This window comes from Ambystoma mexicanum, chromosome 4q (genome assembly GCF_040938575.1).
Source record: "Ambystoma mexicanum isolate Mex_15411 chromosome 4q, UKY_AmexF1_1, whole genome shotgun sequence".
Taxonomy (NCBI): domain Eukaryota; kingdom Metazoa; phylum Chordata; class Amphibia; order Caudata; family Ambystomatidae; genus Ambystoma; species Ambystoma mexicanum.
In genome coordinates, this window is record NC_090928.1 from 205,568,273 (window position 1) to 205,592,945 (window position 24,673).

Sequence of the window (24,673 nt, forward strand, 5' to 3'; positions counted from 1 at the left end):
GTGCAGTCCGGTGACCAGAATTGTCCAGCAGATCTGTCTCGCTGAGTTTGCCCAGCTGTCCTTTGTTAGACCAGACCCGTGTGGTGACCAGAACGCTTGACAGTCCAATATCTTAAACTAAAGTGGACTGTAAGTATCAATAGGAACCATACAAAACCATAGCATACCTTGCCTTGCCTTGTCCTATCCCAATCTCTAAACCATCCTATCCTTACCTTAATAACTTGTAACATTGTCAGAATCCTTATTACAACCCTGTCATTGATTTCTAGTGTAAGCGCTATCTATTTAGTAATTCTTGTAATTTAAATCCTAAACTATCAATCCTATTTCGAGTGATTAGACTGGTTCCGTCAGGGCGCCACTGGGGAACTAGGGTTCAGCTCATGAATCAACCCTGGAGCTTACTGTGTCCCTCTTTGGTATTCTAACCTGAATGCTCTAGTATAGAGTAAAACTGTTCTTGTCAGAACTGATTTTATTTTTGGTTGTTTCACTACCTGATTTTTCTAAAAATGCTTTTTCATCTACATTACCTATCTCCCTCAGTTTAATAGCTAGAGACTTAATTTCAATTCCAGATTGTACCTAAGGTCTATAGCTACACCCAAACCAAAAAATCGCACTCCAAATTTATTAAAAACCGTTTGGTTAATTTCAGGCGGGAATTGCAATGTTTGCTAAATTTCCAATGTGTCTTTTTGAGTGCACACTGTTTTAAATCTGCCATTCAATTTTGAATTATATGCTTTTGCTCAATCTATTGCTTGTGATTGTTAGTAACATTCCAGTGTGGCTCCCGTAGAGATTTATACTTAGTTAGGAATTTTTGCACACATTCATTGTTTTCTTCAGCCATTTCCGAGTGTCATTGTAACATTGCAAGGGTTTAAATCTGTTTTTCTCTCTTCTTTGAGGAGGGAAGGTTGGATTCAAATTTTGTGTCTTATTCCTCATTCCTGATTACCTGCTGCTTCCTTATATCTATATAAAATTGATTATTTGTGAGTTGAGGAATATTGCAGGGGGAAATCCTAACTTGAGTGCTATCGTTCCAAAAATTCAAAAGTATCTCTATTCTCTGGTGTTTTCTATCTGTGTTGCTAAGGGGTTAATTTAAATGCTTTGTTCACATTCCTATTTGTTATTGTCACCACATTGGGGATTGCTGCACCATATAAAAGTGTATGGTTTTCTTGAATTTTGTAAATAAATAAATAAATATTGCCTTTACCAACCAGCCTGGTTCCTGGTCCATCGTGACCCAGGGCATTTGAATAAGGGTTGTGATATGAGTGTTGTGTCTCTCAAATATTGAACCTATATATACAATAAAAGAGGCATTTCAGTTGTGCGCTGCATACTAGGCTGAGACCAGGGTATATTGCCTGATTGAAATACTTAACAGAACCCTGGCAAGGCCAATTCAGCCTTTAATCTTTCTGAGGTCGATAAATGAGTACCAACTTCAGTTGGGTCTTATTGTATGTAAATATATTATACGTAAAGTGGTTTGGCAAAAGCACTATATAAATAACATATCATTATTATGGTATATTGCAGCTCTATGTTTTCTAGCATTGTGAGCACACCGCTTTCATTAGCCCTAAAAAAAAATTCAACACTAACATTGATGTGCTTCTGAGCTCCAAATTTGTCATTAGCAATTTTGTTTTCAATGGTGTCAACTTGGCGTCAGCACTGAACGGCCTGAGCCTCGGTTTATATGGTTCCCCTCTTAAATAGATCTGCTCTTTCTTGATATAATTAGCTCGTCAGCAATGGTTTAACATTGCTTCAATGTACTAGTTTGAGACATTCAGAGTAACAATCGAACGACAAAGAAGATAACCTATGCAATGGCTGTGTGTTGCTTCTTAATATTTGGGCACAGATGACAACACACCGCAACTCACAACCCCGTCACTTATGCATCACTTAACATTTTGTATTTTTAAAGAGGCATGGAAAAATAATTCGATAAAACTTTTGCACAGTCGATTTTAATTCAGAGTGATACTTTTGTCCACACACAGGAGTAAAATAGAATTACTTTATTATCCTGCCTTGTTAGCTGCAGCATAGAAGTTGAATTCCACTGGAATTGCATTGCACCTAATTGGGAGTGTGGAGCTAGTGGTAAAAACATGCAGTATTTTTGAATACAGGATGTTTTACCACTCCACTTAGCGGAACTCTTCTTGTAAACCTTTTAAGTAGAAGTGACTACCTCCTCACAAATGCAATGCGCATGCATTAATTACTGCATGCAGGAATTACCAATCCTCAATCTGTCCCAAGGTTTGCATGACTCTGAATCACGTGGACCCTTCCCATTTACTGCCTGCATTAACAGCACATTAGTTTGGTGGTATTACTGTCAAACTCAAAATTAGGCCCATTTGTTGTCTACTTTGTACATCAGTATAGGCCAGTAGATGTGGGCAGCAACAAGTAGCAGACGCTTAGAACCCAAAGGTATTGGAAATGTAACCAATAGATTCAATTCTAACATACCAACAAAAGCCTGGAACTCACTTCCCAAGGTAATTTGCCCAATAGAGGAAGACCTAAAAATATGGCTCTTTGATTTGCCGACCTAAAGTGCCAAACAATGGTCTAAGAGAAGCATGCAGCTCAATACAAAGAAACTACTGGGTCCCTCTTGGGGTTCCAAGGCCACGTGAACGAAGGAGTTTGGGCTAACAGTGAATGAGAGATCTAAAGTTGTTAACCAGTACATAATTGATCTCAGTTTGAACACAAACAATCTATGCAACCATGGCACACAGATCACTCTCTTCTTTCTTCTAACCCTACTAAAAGTCTCAATACTCCTGCATGCACACTACACACCAACCAAATACAACCCCCACACATGGTGACCACAACCCCCACATGCACACCAAACAGCAAAACGCCACAACTCCTCCAATAACTCACACAATCTCAACACAGTCAATCCACACAAGACCTCCCATATGGACTGAGTGCCTTAGCGTGCAGCGATCCATACCACCTAAAAGTAAAGCCACACACAGTCACTGTTGTTCCCAAATTGACACTACCAACATGACACTAAAGCACTCATGAACTCTCCCCCCATTAACAAACCCACCCCTTTCTTTTTTTCTTTTCATGTCACTGGAGACCGTGAAAATGGCTGGGGTGCAAAGGGAAGTTGTGTGAGGGAAAAAATGCATTTTGTGAAACGAACATGAGAGAAAAATTGACATGTGTAAATCTGTTGTTGCAAAGCAGAAGATGACCTTGGGAAAGCTAAATGTGAAATAATATTGTAGCTCACATACGAAACACAATTGAACATTGGGGAGAGAGGCTGCCAGATATGTATATTGTGCTTTTACCCCTCAAAAAGGAATCCAAGCAGCCTGGCTGAATTTCTGTCAAACCGTTTTGCAGCAAGGCCAATGTTGCAGCTCCCTGTGAACTGATACTGCAAGGGCAGGGGCACTGTTCCCATGGACCTGTCCGTGTGATAATCACAAGTTATCCCAGACTGCCATGCAGAACTGCTCCCAAGGACAAAGTATGGGGGGAAGCCCTGAGCTTTGCCTCGTATGTGTGATTTCCTCTGCATTCATTCCCAGTATCTACTGTAGGACTTCAAAGGGGTGGGGGGGTCATGGCAACCCATGTGCAAGCTGACCAAGGGAAGACATTTTGGCGGGGGGGTGGAAAGACCGTCCACATTTGGAGATAAATTCAGCCCATTTGATTTAAAGACCTTTTCATATTAAGACATTTTTCTTCGCAATCTGAATAAGCAGTAATGTGATAATATGACAGGATTAATGTGATTTTTGGACAAGCATAATAAGGCTATGTGCATCTCTCTAGCACATGCGGAAATAAAATGGCAGGGAAAATGCATTTATGGGGGAAACATAAAGGCCACAGATAATAAACTTGGGGAAATATGCCAAATCATATTATGCTTATTGGTAGCCATTTGCAGAATGTTTGATAATATGTTTCTCCTGAAAACGGTGAAATTGTGCCCAAGGGTGAGGCAACATCGCACAGAATTGGCGCTCGAACCAGCATATTCCTTGTAAAATATGGGATGTGCCTATGTGATTTTTATGATGGTGACTATTGTAAATATGAGGTTTTTGTTCCATAACTTATTTTGGTAAAAAGTAACTGTGGTGAGACAAAGCAAGTCATAAAACACAAACACCTAAACTGATGACACTTCTTTGGACCAATCATCCCGGAGAGAGGAGGCGACTCCAATAGCCTGGCCTATCCCATTCAGGGGGTAAGTCCAGGATTCTTCTGCCCATATTGTAAAATTCTATGATGTCACTCTGCCTATTTAAAGGGTAGACAGGGAGACACAGGGGCTTCAACATTCAAAATTCACCCTGCAAGATTCCAAGACTCCATAACTAGGTCAACAGGTAGCTGACCCATATCCAGGCAGAACCACCTATCCAGAACCACCTATCCAGAATCGCCTTCATCCCAATAATTCAGGGTGAAAGGAGGAAGGGCCGCTGATCCCTTTAGGAGAATCCAGTGACCAGACCTGTTTGCCCAGCTGACCCATCTCGTTGTCCACAGTGACCAGACTTTGCCCAGCTGTTCTCAACAAGGAAAGCCCAGCGGACACAGTACCCAGATCTCTTGACCCCGCTGCATGTGACCAGATCCGTGGCTCCACCACCTAGAGACCCTGCTGGCTGTATTAATTACCAAACCCAAGCTTGCCTTGTGAGTATCCCATCACCCAGTACCCAAAAAATGCATAGCCCGCTATTTTACCTTGCATCTTGTTCAAAACCCTATTAAAATCTCATACAAACCCTAGTCATTTTCCAAATTGCCAGTATCCTCTGTTCACCCTTTCCCTAGAAGAATCTGTTTAGTCCATATTTGTTCTTTATTTCCTTCAGTTACCTGTGTAAGTCCCTAGTATCATTTGGAATAACTCAAATTAATTCCCCTATAAAGAGATTCACAGTGATTTGGTTGTAATTCAAACTCAATTTCTTCATGACAAGTGCCTTTCTTTAACAATTATGGTCCTTAAAATATAGTCTCAGTGGAACTAATCATTGTGTTAATAAAGCTGATTTTGCCTGTGTATTTGTTTTGCTTTTAAAATCCAATTTGCTTTTCTCATAAAAAACCTATATCATCATCCCATAAGAGTCATCCCTTCCCCTTAATGTCCTATCTGTTTTGTTCCTTTGTTCCCCATCCATAAAAAAAGATTTCCAATTTTGCCTTCTAAGCCCATTTTCTTAGCGGTTTGCCAATTTAAAGCCAGTGTGAAATAAGAAATTGCAATTCTGCCGCGTATGATTTGTGTTGCATTGTTTTCCTCCCAAAATCGATTTTCTCACCTGTGTTTGTGTTGCTTTAGTGCTCTGATCAGTAGCCTGCAAGCTTCATTGTCTCTTTGACACAGCCACATGAAATTCAGCCCTGTCTATCCTACCACAAATGTAAACTGATCTCTAACCAGTGAAATCCGAGTATGGTATTTTGCTCATTTTAAGGTTTTCATTTTCGTCTTTGACCTGCTATCCTGGAGTGGTGGGTCAAATTTAAAAACCGTGTTCCCTCTTTTTGCTGACTCCTTGCCACTGCTTTTTATCCACACAGAATTCAGTTAGCAGGTGTTTGGGGGAGTGTTGCAGGGGGAGTGCATAACATAAGTGCCATCTATGAGTGTGAAAAAAAGTAATTTTGCTTCCATTTCTATGTAAAGTTTATATAGATGAAGTCAGAAAGTTGAATTAATTGTATTATAACATTTTGTATTATATTGTAACCACATTGGTGATTGCTGCCCTAACATTTGATTCGCTTTGATTTTTCCTTTGAATTCTAAAAAGAAAGAAATATTATTTTGTTACACACCGGCCTGGTTCATGGTCCAATGCAAAACTGAGTGTTTGTTAAGGCGGGTGTGAGACAGGTTGGGTGCCTCTTCAAAAAAGAACCCAGTGTTCAAATAATAAAAAAATTAAAAGGTGTTTTATTTTGTGCCACCTTCAGTGTCAGGGGAAGAAATCTCTGGCTGGGGTGTGCCGTGCCTTAAAATCTGTTAAATGTTGGGGGCTCGCCCAGGATTGGAGTACGTTTTTCCACCCGTGACAGCTTAACACAGCAGGCTAACTCATTGAAGGTAGTGATACTTTTGGTGGTTAGAAAACTGTGTTACACTGTAAAAGCGCCAGCCCAAAACTTATACCCTACGTATCAGGCCTGTGTGTAAAAATAAAGTTAACCCTAAACTAGACAAAAGCAGAGTATAGATCGGTCCCTGCAAAGATAATTAAATAAAGGAAGAACACTCTTCATAATGAGCACCGTAGAGATTAATAGAGCTAGGCAGCACCTTCTGTACAAACTATTCGTTAGAGGAGAATGGGCAGAACAGGAGCAGGAAGTGAGGCTAGCCAACATGATGCAACAGGTCACCTCAATGAACATGGATGTGTGGCAAGACAGCAGCCTGTTTCATGAAGCATTGACTGAGTTGTATATGACTCAGAATATTAAAGAAGATCAGCTTAAAATGGTCCGACTCACTGCCTACATATACTTTACATGGTGGTTATGGAGGAAAAATACAGAGAAAGTACAACCTTTGTCTAAAACCAGTCCAGCCTCTTAAATCAAACCCAGAGTGAATTAGAACAGGTAGAAGAAAAACTACAAAAGAGCCAAAATTCTGAGGTACAACTTGCAAACCACATCAGACGGTTAAAAGAGGAGTTGGCTGTACAACAACAAAACAATTTAGAGCAAGAAGCCCAATTAGCTACATTGAAAGAGGAGTGTCAGCAAACGGTTGATTCCCTGAAAGAGAATCAGCTCAAACTATACCAACAGGTATCATACAACAGAACCTGCTTAGGAGACATGATGGCATTACAAAATCAGACCAAAAAGTTAGAAGAGGAGAAGAACTTCACCACTCTCAAACAGAATTTGCTCAAGAACGTCAGAAATTAAGTTCTGTTAAGCAATAGAGGGATGACTTGGCTGAACAGAGGGGCACCCTGTATCAGGAAAAAGAGGCCCTATACCAGGAAGTGTGCAAGTTACAAACAGACCTGCAGAAAAGAGAATTAGACCTCCAGGAACTAAATGAACTAAAAGGAGAATATAAAAAGTTATTGGGGCACACAAGGCAAGTAGAAGGTGATCTAGAAGAGACCACCCAAGCCAAACAAAACATCTCCTGAAACAAAAATGGTCTCAGTGTTCCCAGACAATACAAGCAGCTCATAAAGACAACAAGGCACTCTGAGGAGAACAGTAAGAGTCAGGTAGCAGACCAAGAGAAGGTAACAGAGGTCAGCCAAGCCCTTATAGCAGAGCAGAAGGCTCAGATCTTTGCCTATTATCAAGAGGTAGGGGCTGAGAAGGAGAAACTTTTGAAGTTAGAAAAAGAGTGTGCAAGGCTGAACCAGAATTTGAGGGACCCTGAATAAGTAGCGAGTGGTAGGGCAAACCCTGATCACAGCATGATGCCCACTGTACCTAGGGACTCAAACCCATGTACAACTTTGTAAGCACAAGGCACTGCGCACTTCATGCCCACGGGCTCACATGAACCCGAAACAATGAGGCAGCCAGACTCAAATAGGCCTAGAATGATTGAGCTGACAGGTCAGTGTCCATCAGAGTATGATGGATGGGCGTCGCTGTTCAGGTTAAAAAATATTATGGCTGAGGGATCTGACCAGGATAGCTCCTATGACGAGAAAATCAGGGAGCCAGACCTGCAGAAACATCACCTACAAAGGAACCAGTTGGTTCGCTTTGCAGAGAAACAGGAGTATGAGTTGAGGCCTTACCAGAGTATTCTACAAACCTCTACCCAATCAGAACAGTGGGGGGGATTCTCTACTCTCCTGTGACGAAAGAGGGAGTCCAGGGGGTGTGACCATGAGAGCCCAAGGCGCAACAGGGGAGATGAGACTAGGCCCCATCATTCTGGGAGAAACTCACAAGCTCAAAGAATTAGGGAGCGCCTAGAGGATAACGAGGGAACCTCAAATAGTAGCAGCTCTGAGCCTGAGGGTGAATGGACTCAGGTGAAGTGGCAAAAGAAGGCTGATAAACAAAAGAGAGCTCTGATGAAAGACCCCATTAAACAGATTAAAGCTATTAGGAGTTTCATGACCTTGTACCAAGAGAATTCCAAATATTCTGTCTGGGAGCATCTGGAGTTATATGAACAGATGATGACCTCTTTTGACATAAACAATAATCAGAATTGCATTGAATTTGCCAAACGGGCCTTCTCTCCAGAATACTCCAGCTTCTTTGCTGGGCTTGAAGACCGGAATTATTCAAGGTGGTCCACCTACAAGGCGACCATCTTGAAGCACTTCTCCACACACAAAAACCCCCAGGAGGCCTGCAAGGTGGCCTACAATCTGCAGTGTGGAGAGGATCAGGCCCCAAGAGCATTTGTTCAGGCGCTAAAGCGGGCATTTGCGCAAACCACTAGGAGGGTGCGCATGAATATTAGGGAATTTATAAATACCTATTTTCATGCACTCCCAAAATATATCATGCCACAGCTGGTGAGAGATTTTCATGATCACAGGAACCTGGACTAGGTAATAGAGCAAGCTACCCCGATCTACGAGGTCCAAAAGCCGGTATAAAACAAACATCCAACCAAAAACCCCAAACCAATCAACACCCCGCTGCTGCCAAGGTGGCGGAGGTGAAGGTTGCCCTCATTTTGGATCTAGACATGGGGGGCCTAAAAATATACCTTCCCAAAACCAGCCAAATCAGAAGCAAAGAAGACCTTCAGATCAATCACAAGCAGGTGGCAGTTAGGTAGGGTACCCTACAAATGTGCCCCCTGACTCTGCCAATTATATCAGCCCTAGGTATATGGGCAACATGCCCATCTTGGGGTACGTATAGGCTCCTCCGGCCCAGGGGCGGTCCAATCAGGTGAGTACGGCCCCAGGGAACTTCCCTCCTAACTTCCCTCAGGAGGGTAGTAATCTCTCTAATCCTAGTTTAAGCTTTTTCCCCCAGTACCTTCAACGCCCCAGCATGCAGGACAACCATCCTTACTCTCCCTGCTTTCAGGAGTCCAGACCACCAAATCTGGGAGAGAGGAGGTCAAGGGTGGAGGTTTACCAGGGGAACCCCCAGTACCCAGGTTGCTCTGGGAGAAGGGATAGTTACCCTTCCCGAGAGCAACCCAGAGTTGATCCAAGACCCCTGTACCAGCGGGAGCGGATGTCCCAACTGGAGCTCCAGGTCCAGAGCATGACTGAAGATCTGGGTCGCATGTTGAGAGCTCAGTAGAACCCTCAGATGAACATGGCAGCTCAGAATAACTCCAACCAAGGGTCTTGCACCCCGGAACAATGACAGGGAGAGAAACCCGATAACCCACTGGTTCCATAGGAGGAGGTACGGGAGGAAGGGGATGCAAAGCCCTAGAGGAGGCTTCCTTCCTCACCCGTGAAAAGCCCCTAGACACCCCAGAATCGGAACTGAAATCTCCTTCCCCCGAAAATCTGCAACCCAGGGAACAGCGGGTGGGTAGGAGAAACAAAGAGACCAAAAAGACCCATTTTGTGGAGGAAGTTAGTGTCCTCCAGTTTGAAGGGGAAGAATCCTTGGAGGATTCTGGGGAGAAAGTCTTCTCCTTCAAGGATGGGGGAATTCCTCCCAAAGAAAAGTGGGTCCCAAGAGACCATAACCCCGACTGGGTAGAGGTGGGGACTGATTCAGAATTGCCTATCCCTGAACCCCAGAAATGTCATCCTGGGAATGTAAAAGCAACTGAGAGACCCTCTCCACAAACCCATTCTGGTGACTGCCTCCACGAAGGGGGAGGGGGCAGCCCAGAATCAGAGGAAAAAGGGGATTCCCAAATCCCTCAAATCAATACTGGTGACTGTCTCCAAGAGGGGGGAGGGGGCAGCACAGGATCAGAGGAAAAAGGGGATTCCAAAATCTCATCTATTTCTGGATGACACATTTTCTTTACAGATTCCCATAATGTCAGAGTCGAAAATCCAGAAACTGACTGCCCAGCTTGCCCAAAATGCCAATTTCCTTGGCCCCTTGGAGGAGAAAGAAGGGAGGTTCTAAGCCCTCGTCCGGGTGCAAGGGCAATGTGCATTTTTTGCACTGGTGGACACTGGATCCCAAGCCACTCTTATGTCCAAAAGGGCCTTTGAGCAGTTAAATTCAGGAAGGGGCGAGAGACACCATAGCCCTCTCACCCATCTTCCTGGACAACCCCAGAACTTCGACAGGAATTAAATTCCCGTTGAGGGGACTGCAGATCTGGAAATTAAAATTGGGCGACACAGGGTGAAGCAGCCGGTAATAGTTGTGACTCCAGAGGGAACCCTGTGTCTAGTAGGAAATTGCCTCCTTCGGAGGTTGTCTCCTCTAATAGACTGTCTTCTGGACTCAGACTAACCAGCCAAAATTAAAACAAAGCATAAACTACGTCAGTTTAAATGGCACATGCTACATGGTTGAACAAAAATCTGACCAAATTGAGATCCATTTCCAAAACAATCAAATACTTGACATCACAGTAATTGCTGTAGGACAACAAACTGGTGTTGGGAATTCCTATCCATTCCTGAAACTCAACCTTCCTTCCCGTTCCAAGTGGCATTCCACACTGGAAGGAAATACCTTGAATATTTATACCGATGCCCAATCTGAAAATCCTAGTCCTGTGGTCAAAAGTTATGAAAAACCAGCTCAAAGCTTGGTTGATACTCAGAAAATGAGAGAACACCTCTTCCTCCCTATTCAGTTAAATGAGGGGAGGGAGCCTGTTCTCGTCAGAATGTGCCTGAATAATGGAAAAAGCTTCATCAGCGAAGCATTGTTCAGGAAACTGCCAAAAGATCTGACCATTCCCACATTTAAATTGATTGATAAGTGGGAAATGGGCCTGGAAACTCCCAATTCCAAATAATTCTACAGGGGTAAAGCCCCACACACAGGGTATTGACCCCTACTACTCAGTGGGGATATAATATTCTAAAATCTCAAAAAAAGGAAGGGTATAAATATAGTAACATAACTCACATATATACCATCAGAAATAGTAAGTACCTAGACATTATGACCTCAGAGAACAAATTATAAGGTGTATGCCCAAAACCATCTCACATATCATATTTTATTATTATGTACTCAAAGCAGAAAAATCATGACAAAAATATCTAAAAAGACATAAAAAGCATATGCACATGTTACAATACAACATACAAAATGCATAAAACATATTTTGCTAAAAAAAAAACAGAAACAATTATTAGAACAGGAAGGACACAGAGCCAAATTAATTGTTGTTGCTCAACGCTGTACCCATCATAGCCCGACTTATATAAGTTTCTGGCCTAAATGTTATTAAATAACTGGACATTCCTCAGGGGCAGTCATGTATCTTGTGCTTTTAACATGGCGTTTCCTTTCCACTTCTGATTCTAATTCTTAATTCTGATGTCAAAGTGGTACTCCAATATCTGTAGGTACACAAATATGTACATACATATCAATATGTAGGCGTCAAAGGTTTGATAGACTTCACCTCGCCCTCACCCTCAATACCAAAAAGGGTAAACCAAGTAGAAAAATCAATGTATCTCTACCTGTATCGAATAGCCAAAGGGTATGAATCTCTTAAGCCGTATTACGATTGTAATTCTTAGTTGAATAAACACTGGTCATCACAGCAAACAAATTCCATTAGGTCAAGCTGTACAGAAAAAAGCAAACACACCTGGAGACAAACTGCGTCACATTATTGAACCAAAAAAAATTATTTGAAGGTAAAAATACCCATATACCAAATCAAAAAACTCACAAAGAGTGAAAACACACTCCATAGAAAACCTCACCTTAACGGAACTGGTATATTTTCTTTCTGTCAATACTCGACCGGAAAAATACTTCCAAATTTCATTAGTTTTCCAGCGGCTCAAAATTATGGGGCCGTTATCCCCAACATATTGGGAACAAAACATATTGTCAGCTGCTTCGTATTGATACTCAAAACAAACAGGCCCTCTCAGGCGGCCTCCGCGTCCACTAAGCGATACATGAGAAACCTCCTTACCTTGGTTTAACTAATAAACACGTACATCTGAAAATCCCAACCGCAACCAGGTCCCGGGAAACCGTTTACCGCGGATCCCACAAGACATTACAAGCGGAAATCACATGATTATGTAACGTGCTACCAAAACAACGTAGGTTGCTAGGTGACCTTGCACGCCTGCTCGATCTTCATTGGAGCATCTAAAGTGTATCCGGCTCCTATGTTACTCGATCTCAATCTACGGTTAAGGAAAAGGTCATACAAGTAATTCAATATGTTGACCTACCAGAGCTGCTTAAAAACAGAAATACAGATCGGCGTGCAACCAAAACACAAAAGAAAAGGAATAAGCACTGCAGCAACAACAACAAATGTCCACGGGGGTAGAAGATTAGATACCAGATGACTGAACCCCGTCATTGGAGATTATTACAGTGGGTCATAATTCTTTACATGAAATGCAAATGCCCATAGTCCTAACATAGCCAACAATAGGGTAATGCTTGAATCATTTTGAAAAAAATTATATATATATATATATTGCAATACCAGCAGGACACGTTCTAGCTGTTACACACCTAGAAAGCATTGATTATTTCACATTGTGCCATTCAATACTCTCGTTAAGTCCTGTAAGGTGACACTTTGTCAAAAACATAAGTTTCTGTTCCAGGTTAATCAGTTTTCTATTGATCAATTCTTGGAACTTTCCTTTTTTAGAATGCACCATTCAAAATCGTTGTTGGAATGACCCAGATTTCTGAAATGTGCTACCAAAGGGGCTTTTTCAATGTGTTCCGAAGGCAGCTCCTGTGTCCAATCATACGAGTCTTGCACTTCCTGCTGGTTTTGCCAATATATATAAGGGCACACGGACATTTAATCATATAAATCACATTAGTTGTATTACAATTAGTGTGTTCTTGCAAGATCCAATCATGGTTCAGGCCTAACTTTACCACAGATACTTTGTGTGTTAAAGGACACATTACACAATTACCACATGGGTGGTGGCCCACAACCTGTGGTAGGCCCCAAAGAGTGCTCTGTATACAAGGTTGAACTTCTGTTCGTTGAACATCATTTCTCATCACCAAATTCCTGATATTAGTACTTTTCTTAAACGCCACCACCAGTGGAGGAGTACACATGATCTTTCTCCAATTCTTGCAAATTATTCCCTTCACTTTGTAGGATAAATTACTAAACGTATTTACCAAAACCAAAGGAGGGTTTTATGTGTCTTTGCTCTTTTTCTCAAACAAAGAATCTCGATCATTATTAAAAGCTTGCTTAGCGGCTTGTTTCACCACACTAACTGGGTAGCCTCTATTGTTCAATTTCTTGATCAAAACATTAGCTCATTCCTCATAGTTCTCATTAGTGCTACTATTGCGTTTGATCTGCAAAAATTGCCCAAATGGCAAATTATCGCGAACATGTTTCCCATGATGACTTTTATAATGAAGGAGAGCATTTTTATCAGTTTCCTTCACATAAGGCTTCACACACAGTTTCTGGCTGTTATGGTAAATGGTAAGATCCAAATAGTTAACTTCTACCACGCTAAAAGTAGCTGTGAATTTGAGATATCTATTCTGTGTGTTTAACCATGTCAGGAAGTTTTTAGCCTCTTCTACAGACCCATGCCACAACATGAAAACATTGTCGATGTACCTCAGCCATTTGGTTATCTGATCTTTGAAAGGGTTCAAATTGGAATAAACTACAGTCTGTTCCACCATATCAACGTATAGATTTGATAAATTGGGAGCCATAGCAGCGCCCATGACCGTACCTTCAACTTGTACATAGAATTGTCCACAAAATTGAAAGAAGTTGTTGAATAAGGCAGTTTCAGCACACCACAAAATGAAGGCCTTACTAACAGGATGGTTATCCTCACATTTTAATAATGTTTCTTCTACCACTTCTTGAGTGGCATGTTGAGGAATGTTTGTGTATAGAGTTTGAATATCTAGACACATCAAAACATCTGTATTGGGATTAAATTCCAAACCTTCTTTTTTGGAAATAGCATCTCTAGTATCCTGAACATAACTCTGCATCTTCATGATGAAAGGTCTCAAATAAAAATCAACAAATTTAGACATGGGTTCCAAAATGGAGTTGACCCCAGAGACAATAGGTCTACCTGTAAGTTTCTTAATGTTTTTGTGAATTTTCGGTAGAATATAGAAAATGGAGATTCTAGCAGTTTCCCTTGCCAGATATTCCCCTTCCTGTTTACTGATAAGATGTAACTCTACGGCTTTTTCTATCTTTTCTTTTAATATGTTTCTGAAGTCTTTGAGTAGAATCTTGGTCAACTTTACAATAACTGATATTGTCAGAAAGAAGTCTTTCACATTCACCAATATAGTCCTGTTTGTTTAGAATAACTATAGCACCGCCTTTGTCCGCCTGACGGATGACAATGCTACTGTTTTTACCCAAGTTACGTAACAACAGGATTTCCTTTTGACTGAGGTTTGAGTTTCTGGAGATGCCCTTCTTTTCCAATTTCTCAACTTCCTGTAGGACTCTCTTCTCGAATACCAATGACTCAGGAGAATGAGTATGTGTAGGGGGACAGAATTTAGACGGATTTCTCAAACCACTATATAGTTAGTATGTATGCTAGAGGGTTGGTCTCTAAAGAACTCTTTGAGATAAACCTTCTGCATAAATGCATTGAATTCCAGCCTAAATTCAAAGGGATTGTTAAACTTAGACACTACAAAATGTAAACCCTTATTCAAAGTTCTTTCTTCTTCCACCGTCAAGACATAGGTGGATAGGTTGATTACCAGCCCCAGTAACTGCGTGTCTGCATCCGATCTGTATTCCATTCCTGCCGACTGGTACCTCTGCCTAAAAAGGTTGGTGTCTAGGTCCATTACGGGATCCTTGGTTATTCGCAGGGGTCCTGCTCCTTTCGGCCACCCCTTCCTCTAGGACCTGAATTGGTAATATCTTCATAACTACCACCTCAGTTCCTTCTTCACTCAAGCTGTAGGAAGTATTCCTAAATCTAACCCTACAATTGTTTTTTTGTACTCCACTCTGGGCCCCAAACACATAATCTTTAGTGATGTATGGAAATGTTTTGTCATGTGAGTAACTCATAAGATCTTTTTTGAGTCCCTTAATTCTTTCTGAACTCGTTTCCATTTGAAACGTTTGCATTTCTTTCATGTGTGCATCTAACTTGGTGTTGAACACATCAATGTCAAATTTCTTTTTAATTTCTTCCTCTAGTGTTGTCAACTCAATCATTATCTTCTTACTAGTTTCCTGAGCAGTTTCAATGATTAAAACTAACCAATCTCTCCCGCACTTGTTAGCTATGCAGCCCACTTTAGTTTAAATTCTGCATTATCCAAAAACAGTCTGGGTTCATTACGCAATATTAAACCCTGAGGTAGGGCTTGATTTTTCAGATATTCTAATTATAGCGTGTAATTCTGTTCAGACTAAACGTTTCCGTACCTGTGTAAGTTTGTCCCATTGATCATCTTTACTCATTTCACAGAGTTCACTATTTAAAACCAAATCGGAGATAGAATTCAACAGTTTCAAAATGTAATCTTCTGTATAGCCCAGACTCTTGTCTTTTTTTGAGATTTAAGAACTCCCAATTCCAAACATCTCCTGCCTAGCAGGTCTATGCTAAAAATGTACATAGGTGATAAAAGCATAGAGCATAATTGTTGGGTTGTGCGAGATGTCCTTGCTGCATTCTATTTAGGCAGTGACATTCTCAATCGGTTTGCAATTACTTTGGAGCTTGTACATTACAAGGCCTGGTCCCGATTGGGGGGCAAACTCATGGGCTTTGATAATCCTAAAGAAAGCCTTCCGGTCAGTCCCATTGCTACCGTAGGCAGTTGAAGTTCAAATGTGGAGAGGAGGTCACCATCCCAGGCATGGCCCTACAGAATCTGCATCCCCAAAGGAGAGCTGTCGGAAGAGAAATGGGTTCAATCAATCAGTTGAAAATGTGTCACCTCAAACATACTTTGAAGCTGATTGATGAGACAAAGGAAAATCAAACAGAGGAGACATCTGAAGAATGAGAAGAAAGGAAAAGAAAAAGCAGAGGGAGGTATGGAGGTGCAAAGGTATATTTATGTAACAGGGAGTATTTTCTTTTAGTGCTACTGTAATAATGGGAAAAAATGTGTTTTTAAAATCAAATGGTTGTTCTTGTCCGGCTGAGTAATCTACTTGGTGTGATGGTAAAGATGAGAAATGGTTATGTCCTAGAAAATTGTAACTGTAAGCATTATTCTGCTGTTGTAAATCCTCCGGGAAGACTGTCATTTAAATATACTAAAATCTGTTTTTATCTATCTTCTTTTAGATAATTAACTTCATTACCTCCTAGTCTGGCGAGGACCTTCCAGGGGATCTGTGAATGGAAGGAAGGAAAGGGAGTGCCGCTCCATACCCTCCAACTGAAAGACAGAAGGGAAATCCTGGTGTGCCGCTCCCTGATGAAAGAGAACTCTGTCAAATGAACCCCACTCTGCCCTACTCTCCCTCAACAAGAAGTTGTGGCAGGGCAGGGGGGGATATGTGGGGTACATTTACCAGCCCCTCATAAAATCCCTACAACAAAAACTGCATTTTAGCAGTTACAAAAAATGGCTGTGCTTTTGTCTGCTGAGCACATATGGGCGAGAGTTTAACACAGCCACCCCAATAATAGCTGCATTTTGTTTTCTTTCAAGTGAATCCGGAGAAAACAAATCAAATTCAGAATGGCTGTGCATTGCTGTTCTTCCAATTAAACATTCAAGGATGCACAAGAAAATGACCTGCCGCATCACACTGGTGCCTACTTTCATGTCAAACATCACACAGTTCTGTTCTACTAAACCATAGACCTGGCCATGTATTCCATTTTGAACACCATCAGATAAGGCCATCCTTCCCAGAACAACTTTGTTTCATCAGTAAAGTCCATGAAAAGCAAAATAATTCTGCTTCAAGTTTGCACGGCTTGGATTTACTTGTTTGAAATAAACTAACACACGCAAAGTACTTCAAAGGAAAGACGCTCTCTATTGTTCGTGTCAATGACCAAGAAACAATTTTCAAGCATATCTCTGTTTCTAGAAACTGTGCAGATCTATAAAAGTCCTTTTAGAAAGTAAATGCAAAGGGAAGCTGTGTGCAGCAAAAATTGCATTTTGTGAAATAAACATGAGGGGAAAATGAACATGTGTAAATCTGTTGTTGCAAAGCAGAAGATGACCTTGGGAAAGATAAATGTGAAATAATATTGTAGCTCGCACAAGTTTTGCAGCAATGCCAATGTCTCACCTCCCCATGAACTGATACTGCAAGGGCAGGGGCCCTGTTCCTAAGGACCAGCCCGTGTGATAATTACAGGTTATCCCAGACTGCCAGGCAGAACTTCTCCCAAGACAAAGTATGGGAGGAAGCCCTGAGCTTTGCCTCGTAGGAGTGTTTTCCTCTGCATTCATTCCCAGTATCCACTGGAGGAATTCAAATGGAGGAGTCATGGCAACCCCTGTGCAAGCTGACCAAGGGAAGACATCTTGGCTGGGGGGTTGTTAAGACAACCCACATTTGGGGACAAATCCAGCCCAATGGATTTAAAGACCTTTTCATATTAAGACATTTTTCTCTGCAATCTGAATAAGCAGTAATGTGATATTATGACAGTTTTAATGTGATTTTTGAACAAGCATAATAAGACTATGTGCATCTCTCTGGCACATGGGGAAATGAAATAGCAGGGAAAATGCATTTATGGGGAAGCATAAAGAGCACAGATAATAAACTTGGGGAAAACAGCGAAAGTGTTCAAAAGGGTGAGGCAACATCACACAGAATTGATGTTCAAAACGGTATATTCCTTGTAAAACATGGGATCTGCCTATCTGATTTTTATGATGGTGGCTATTGTAATTATGAGGTTTTTGTTCGATAACTTATTTAGGTAAAAAGTACCTGTGGTGAGACAAAGCAAGTCATAAAACGCACAAACACTTCTACTTATGTCACTTCCTTGGACCAATCAGCCTGGGTTGAGGGGGTGACCCCAATAGCCTGGCCTATCCCATTCAGGGGGTAAGTCCAGAATACTTATGCCCATATTGTAAAATTCTGTGATTTCACTCTGCCTTTTTAAAGGGTAGAGAGGGAGACATGGGGGATTCGACATTCAAAATTCACCCTGCAGATTCCAAGATTCCAGAACCAGGTCCAGAGGTAGCTGACCCAGATGCAGGCAGAACCACTTATCCAGAACCACCTTCCTCCTAATAATTCAGGGTGAAAGGAGGAAGGGCCGCTGATCCCTTTAGGAGAATCCAGTGACCAGACCTTTTTGCCCAGCTGACCCATCTCGCTGTCCACAGTGCCCAGACTTTCGCCAGCTGTTCTCAACAAGGATGCCCAGCAGACCCAGTACCTAGTTCTCTTGACCCCACCTCCCGTGACCAGATCTGTGGCTCTGCCACCTACAGAACCTGCTGGCTGGCCAAATGACCAAACCCTATCCCATCACTGAGTACCCAAAAACTGCACATCCCGCTATTTTACTTTGCATCTTGTTCAAAACCCTATTAAAATCCCATAAAAACCCTAGTCATTTTCCACATTGCCAGTATCCTCTGTTCACCCTTTCCCTGGAAGAATCTGTTAAATCCATATCTGTTAGCATATTTTTTCGTTATTTCCTTCAGTTACCTGTGTAAGTCCCCAGTATCATTTGGAATAACTCAAATTAATTCCCCTATAAAGAGATTCACAGTGATTTGATTGTAATTCGAACTCAACCTCTTCATGACAAGTGCTTTCTTTAACAATTATAATCTTTAAAATATAGGGCCTCATTACGTGTACGGCGGTAGGGGGTTAACGGCACCGGTAAAGATGCAGTGCCGTTAAACCCCTACCGCCGCATTCCGAGGTCCCTTAGCGGGTCCCACTAGGGCAGGCTGGTTTTAAAAGCTGCCCTTAGCAGGACCCGTTAAGGGACCAGGGAGCTAATAACAGGCCCACAATTTGCGGGCCTGTTATTAGCTCCTTCCCCATTCCCATTGAGCCCTATAGGGGCTCGAATGGGAATGGGGAATGGTTTTCAGAATGGGGACTTACCGGGTCCTCCAAGGTCGGAATGACCCGGTACGTCCCCATTCCGACTACACGGACCTGGACACGTGTTTGGAGGCAGCCATGGTGCTAATAGCACCATGGCTGCCTCCAAACTCGTAATGAGGCCCATAGTCTCAGTGGAACTAATCATTGGGCCTCATTACGACCCTGGCGCTAAGTGTTTAACGGCGCCGTAAAAGGCTGTGGCGCCGTTAAACACTTAGCGCCTTACTGCGAGGTCCCTTTGCGGGACCCGACCTTAACGGCTGGTCTACACCAGCTGTTAAAGTAGGGACCCGCAAAGGGACCTTAGTGCTAAGTACGGTACCGCAATTTGCGGTACCGTACTTAGCGCCTTTCCCATTCCCGTAGAGCCCTATGGGGCGAAAAATGGAATGGGGAAGGGCCATGGTTCAATGGGGAATTACCGCCCCGCCAACCTTGGAATGGGGTGTTAATTCCCCATTCAACCATGGTGGACCCGTTACAACACCGGCACCAACCATGGTGCTAATAGCGCCAAGGTTTAGCGCCGGTGTTGTAATGAGGGCCATTGTGTTAACAAAACCATGTATTTGCTTTCCTTTTAAAATCCGATTTGCTTTTCCTATATCATCATCCCATAAGAGTCATCCCTTCCCCTCAGTATCCTTTCTGTTCTGTACCTTTGTTCCCCATCCTAAAAAATCAAATTCTGATTTTGCCTGCTAAGCCCATTTTCTTAGCCGTTTCCCAGTTTAAAGCCTGTGTGAAATAAGAAATTGCAATTCTGCTGCATGTGATTTTTGTTGCATTGTTTTCATCCCAAAATCGATTTTCTCACCTGTGTTCACGTTGCTTTAGTGCTCTGATGAGTAGTCTGCAAGCTTCCTTGTCTCTTTAGCAGAGACACAGAAAATTTAGCCTTATCGATCTACCGCAAATGTAAACTGATCTCTAAGTAACCAGTGAAATCCGAGTATGCTATTTTGCTCATTTTAAGGTTTTCATTTTCTTTTTTGACCTCCTATCCTGGGGTGTTGTCGAATTTAAAAAACGTTTTTCCCTCTTTTTTGCTGACCCCTTGCCACTGCTTTCCATCCACACAGAATTCCATTAGCAGGTGTTTGGGGGAGTGTTGCAGGGGGATGTCCATAGCATAAGTGCCATCTATGAGTGTGAAAAAAAGTAATTTTGCTTCCATTTCTATGTAAAGTTTATACAGATGAAGTCAGAAAGTTTAATTAATTGTATTATAACATTTTGCATTATATTGTCACCACACTGGCGATTGCTGCCCTGAAATTTGTTTCGCTCTGATTTTTCTTTTGAATTCTGAAAATAAATATTTATTTTTTACACACCGTCCCGGTTCATGGTCCACTGCGACATGGGGTGTTTGTTAAGGTGGGTGTGAGACGGGTTGGGTGCCTCTTCAAAAAAGAACCCAGGGTTCAAATAATACCAAAATAAAAAGGCGTTGTTATTGTGCATTTTATTGTGTGCCACCTTCAGTGTCAGGGGAAGAAGTCTCTGGCTGGGGTGTGCCGTGCCTTAAAATCTGGTACAACATAACAATAGCTTACGGCAAAACATGCTTTCTCTTACCACTGTCGTAAAGATGATGACAAAAAGATCAAGAGTAAATGGGCAGTAAAGAGATGTATTGCAGCTAGGCCTCATTATGAGTTTTATGGTAATAGTAAAGACATATGTGAACTGATTACGAGTTTTGTGTATTTTCCATGCAAATACTGCATAATAGTGATATCATTACCCCATGCCGTATGCATGCATAAACTTTCTCTGTGTGCTTCATTACAAGTCATGCAGACCCAAAACCTACCTCTCATTCTGGAGTCCCATTTCTCTCCAGGGGGATTTTTTTCATCATGTTAGGTAATTACTGCATGTAGTAATGTTTTCTTTGTGGCAGTCATAACATTCACACAAATTGATTGATTGATTTGTTATTTATTATCCGTCTAGTGTTTCAAGGCGCAACAAGGCAAGCGAGTGGGAACAAAGGGAGGACAAGACAACGATCTTACTAGGCCTCCTGTCATTAAAATTGTGCAAGCGCGCAACAAGAAGTGCAGGGGAGGAGGGTACAGGGAGAAGTGCACCCAGAGCAGAAGGGCCCTGAGTTAAGTGCAAGGAAGGCCGGGACAACAGGTTGCAATCCCAGCCCGGTAGTGCAAGGTTAGCTAGGCGGCAGTGCAAGTGGGCCAGGAGGCAAGCGCAGGGGGACTGGTCAGCGGCCGTCTGGTGTCCTGTAAGACTTAGAGGATGCCGAGCAGCCAGTCAGCAGACTCAAGGCAGAGAGAGGACATTCCATAGGGAGGCACTTGCAGAGGAGAGAGATCTGCCCCCATTCTCTGCTTGGAGAAGCGACTCACCCACAGAGAGTTAGAAGTAGACGAGCAAGGGGCTCTAGGAAAAAGGTACTTAGGAAGAGAGAGGTGAAAGTAGTGAGGACCAAGGCCCCAGAAAGCCTTGTGGACAATGCAGATTGTCTTAAACTTGATCCTTTTAGCCACTGAGAGCCAGTGGAGAGATTTCAGGGCCAGAGAGATGCATTCCCTGGCCTTGTCCTGCGAGGGTCTTGTGGTCCTGTTCTGGATTAATTGAAGAGGGTATAGAGTAGAGATAGGCAGATTGAGAAAGAGGCTGTTGCAGTAGTCCAGCCTAGAGAGAACCAGAGGTCTGCGGACAGTGAGCTTCTGGAGGAAGGTAAGAACATGGAGAATACCTCTGGGGAGGAACAGCTGAAAATGTGCCTTCTTGGCAAGGTCTTTGATGTATGGAAAGAAGGAGAGAGTGGAGTCGAAGATGACCTCACAAGAGGATGAGGGTAGACAGCCCAAGAAGGGTAGCCAGAGTGAGAGAGGAAACGTGGGAACAGGGGTCCCAATGAAAAGGATCTCAGTCTTACTGCCAATGAGGCAGAGATCGTTAGAGGCACACCATGCTTGAATAACAGAAAGACAGTCAGGGATGAGTGAGAAGGAGGAAGAGACCGAGGGTGGCCTGAAAAAGAGCTGCGTGTCATCCGCTTAACACTCAAAGTTACCACAAAAGGTAGAGATTAGTAGATCCAAAGGGGCCCGAAAGACATTGAAGAGCCAGGGGGAGAGGGCAGAGCTCTGGGGAACACCACATGTGGAGATAGAGGTGGTGGAGAGAAAGGACCCAAGCTGAACCTGGGAAGGTCAGTCAAGGAGGGAGGAGGTCAGTCTCACCAGAGACTGATCAGTGATGCCAAGGGTCTTGCAGAGCGAGTAATCAGGATGTTGTGGTTGACCATGTCAAATGCAGAGGAAAGGTCAAGGAGAATGAGGACAGAGGGAGCGCTAAAGTCAAGATTAATGAGCATATCTTCATGGGTGCTCAGTAGTGCAGTTTCTGTGGATGGTCTTGGAGACAACCAACAGATTCAGTGTGGAGGGTTAGCTGGGAGAAAGCCAACTTCTCCAGAAGTTTGCCCAGTAAAGGAGTGATAGCGATCGGGCAAATGTATGCCAGAATGGAGGGGTCGGCAGAAGGCTTTTTAGTAGGGGGTGCACAAGAGAGTGCTTGCAAAGGGAGGGGAAAAGTCCATTGGTGAAGGAGTGTTTACAGAAATCGACCAAGGCTGGAGCAAGAAAACCAATGTTGTCCTTAATAATTCTGGAGGAGCAGTGACTCACCAGTTTGGATGAGACTTTCATAGACAGAACTTGTCTAGAAATATCTTCAGGTGTTACAGGATAGAGGGGGAGAGAAGGAGAGGAGAGGAGGTGGCCAAGGTGGGCCGGCAAGAGGTGGAGGGAGAGATAGGAGAAGGGAGGAGAGTGTGGACAGGTTGTCCTGTGTTTTAGTGGTGAAATGAGAAGCCAGAGCCATGCAGAGGGCCTGGGTAGGTGTAGAAGAGGTAGATACTAAGATTGGCCAGCTCCTACAGAATTTGAAAAGTTTGGCCGTGTTGATAGAGGCCACAGATATGCAGGCTTGAATATGGACCCTCTTCTTAGAGAACATGGAGAGTCTGTATTGCTTTTGGAGCAGGCGGCAGGCCAGTTTGTCAGAGGATGCACCCAAAGCTATCCACTTCCGTTCAGCTACTCTGCCCTTGCATTTTAGAGAGGCCAGATTGGAGTCATACAAAGAATTCCACTTGTTGGCAGGCTTCAGGCAGATCCTCATAATAGGCGCAAGGATATCCAGAGTGTTAGAGATGGAAAGGTGAAGGTTGGAAAGGGCTGTGTCAGGATGGGAGTCAGCCACAGAAGTAGGTGGGGGAGAGAAAGTCAAAGCAGCCACTGACAGTCACTTCATAGGAGAAATGACCATGAAGGAAGGTGGCAGTGTTGGGTGGGCCTTTGTCAAGGCAACAGGAAGCTTCAAGTGAGAAGAAAAAATAAAGTGGTCTGTCCAGGAGAGAGGAGTAGTGAGAGGATTGGAGAGGGGGATGGCTGAAGAGATGAGAACATCCATGGTGTGGCCGGTGGAGTGAGTCGGACCAGAGGGTAGAATGGAGATGGAAAGAGAGTCGGATAGGTTGCAAAAAAGCCCAGAGGAGTCTGGGGAGTCCATGTCGATGTTGAAATCCCCAAGGGGAAGCTGGAAGGTAGAGGAAAGTAGAGAGGAAGTAAGGTCAGCCCATTCAGAGAGGAAGAAGGTGACCTGGCCAGGTGGCCTGTAGATGGTGGCCAAGGTCAGAGAGAGGCCAGGAGAGATAGAGAGTCTGCAGACCAGGCAGTCAAAGGAAAAATAGGTCTGAGTGGGGATAATGAAAGCAGGGATCCACTCAGGAAAGATCAGGGCCACTCCGCCTCCGAGCCTATTGGGTCTGGGCTCGGAGAGGATCTTGCAGCCCTCAAGGACGAGTGTGTCAAAATGGGACAGAGCTGGTCTTGAACCATGTCTCGGTAAGAGTGAGAACATCCAGGTTCAGGTGTTCAAGGAGGTGGGAGATGTCAGAGCAGTGTTTGACAGCAGAGAAAGAGTTGAGAGTTGCCACATGGTGCAGGTTGCCACATTTGAAAGACTTCTGGGAGGGTTTACAGGGGAGAGGAGTACCCATCGGAAGTGGCAGAGGAGCCAGAGAGATAGTGGATGGCAAGGGAGCCAGTGAGGTGGAGGACGTAGGTGGCTGAGGAGCCAGAGCAGTAGCAGATGGCATAGGAGCCAGAGCAGTAGAAGAAAGAGGTGGCAAAGGAGCCAAAGAAGTGGTAGAAGGAATAGCAGGAGAAGGAAGGAAGTTGATTAGGTGATGGAGGCGCCTATCAAATAGTAGGAGATTGGGCTGAGGGCCCTGGACCATGACTGTGCCGTTTACATAGACATTAATGATGACTCTGTAGGAATGGAATGGGGCCAAGAGGACCTCCCACCGGGTGCTACCCTTAATGAGAGAAGAGGAGGAAGGAGAAAAAAGTCAGATCATATGAATGGTCCAGAGGTCGGGTGAAGGAATGA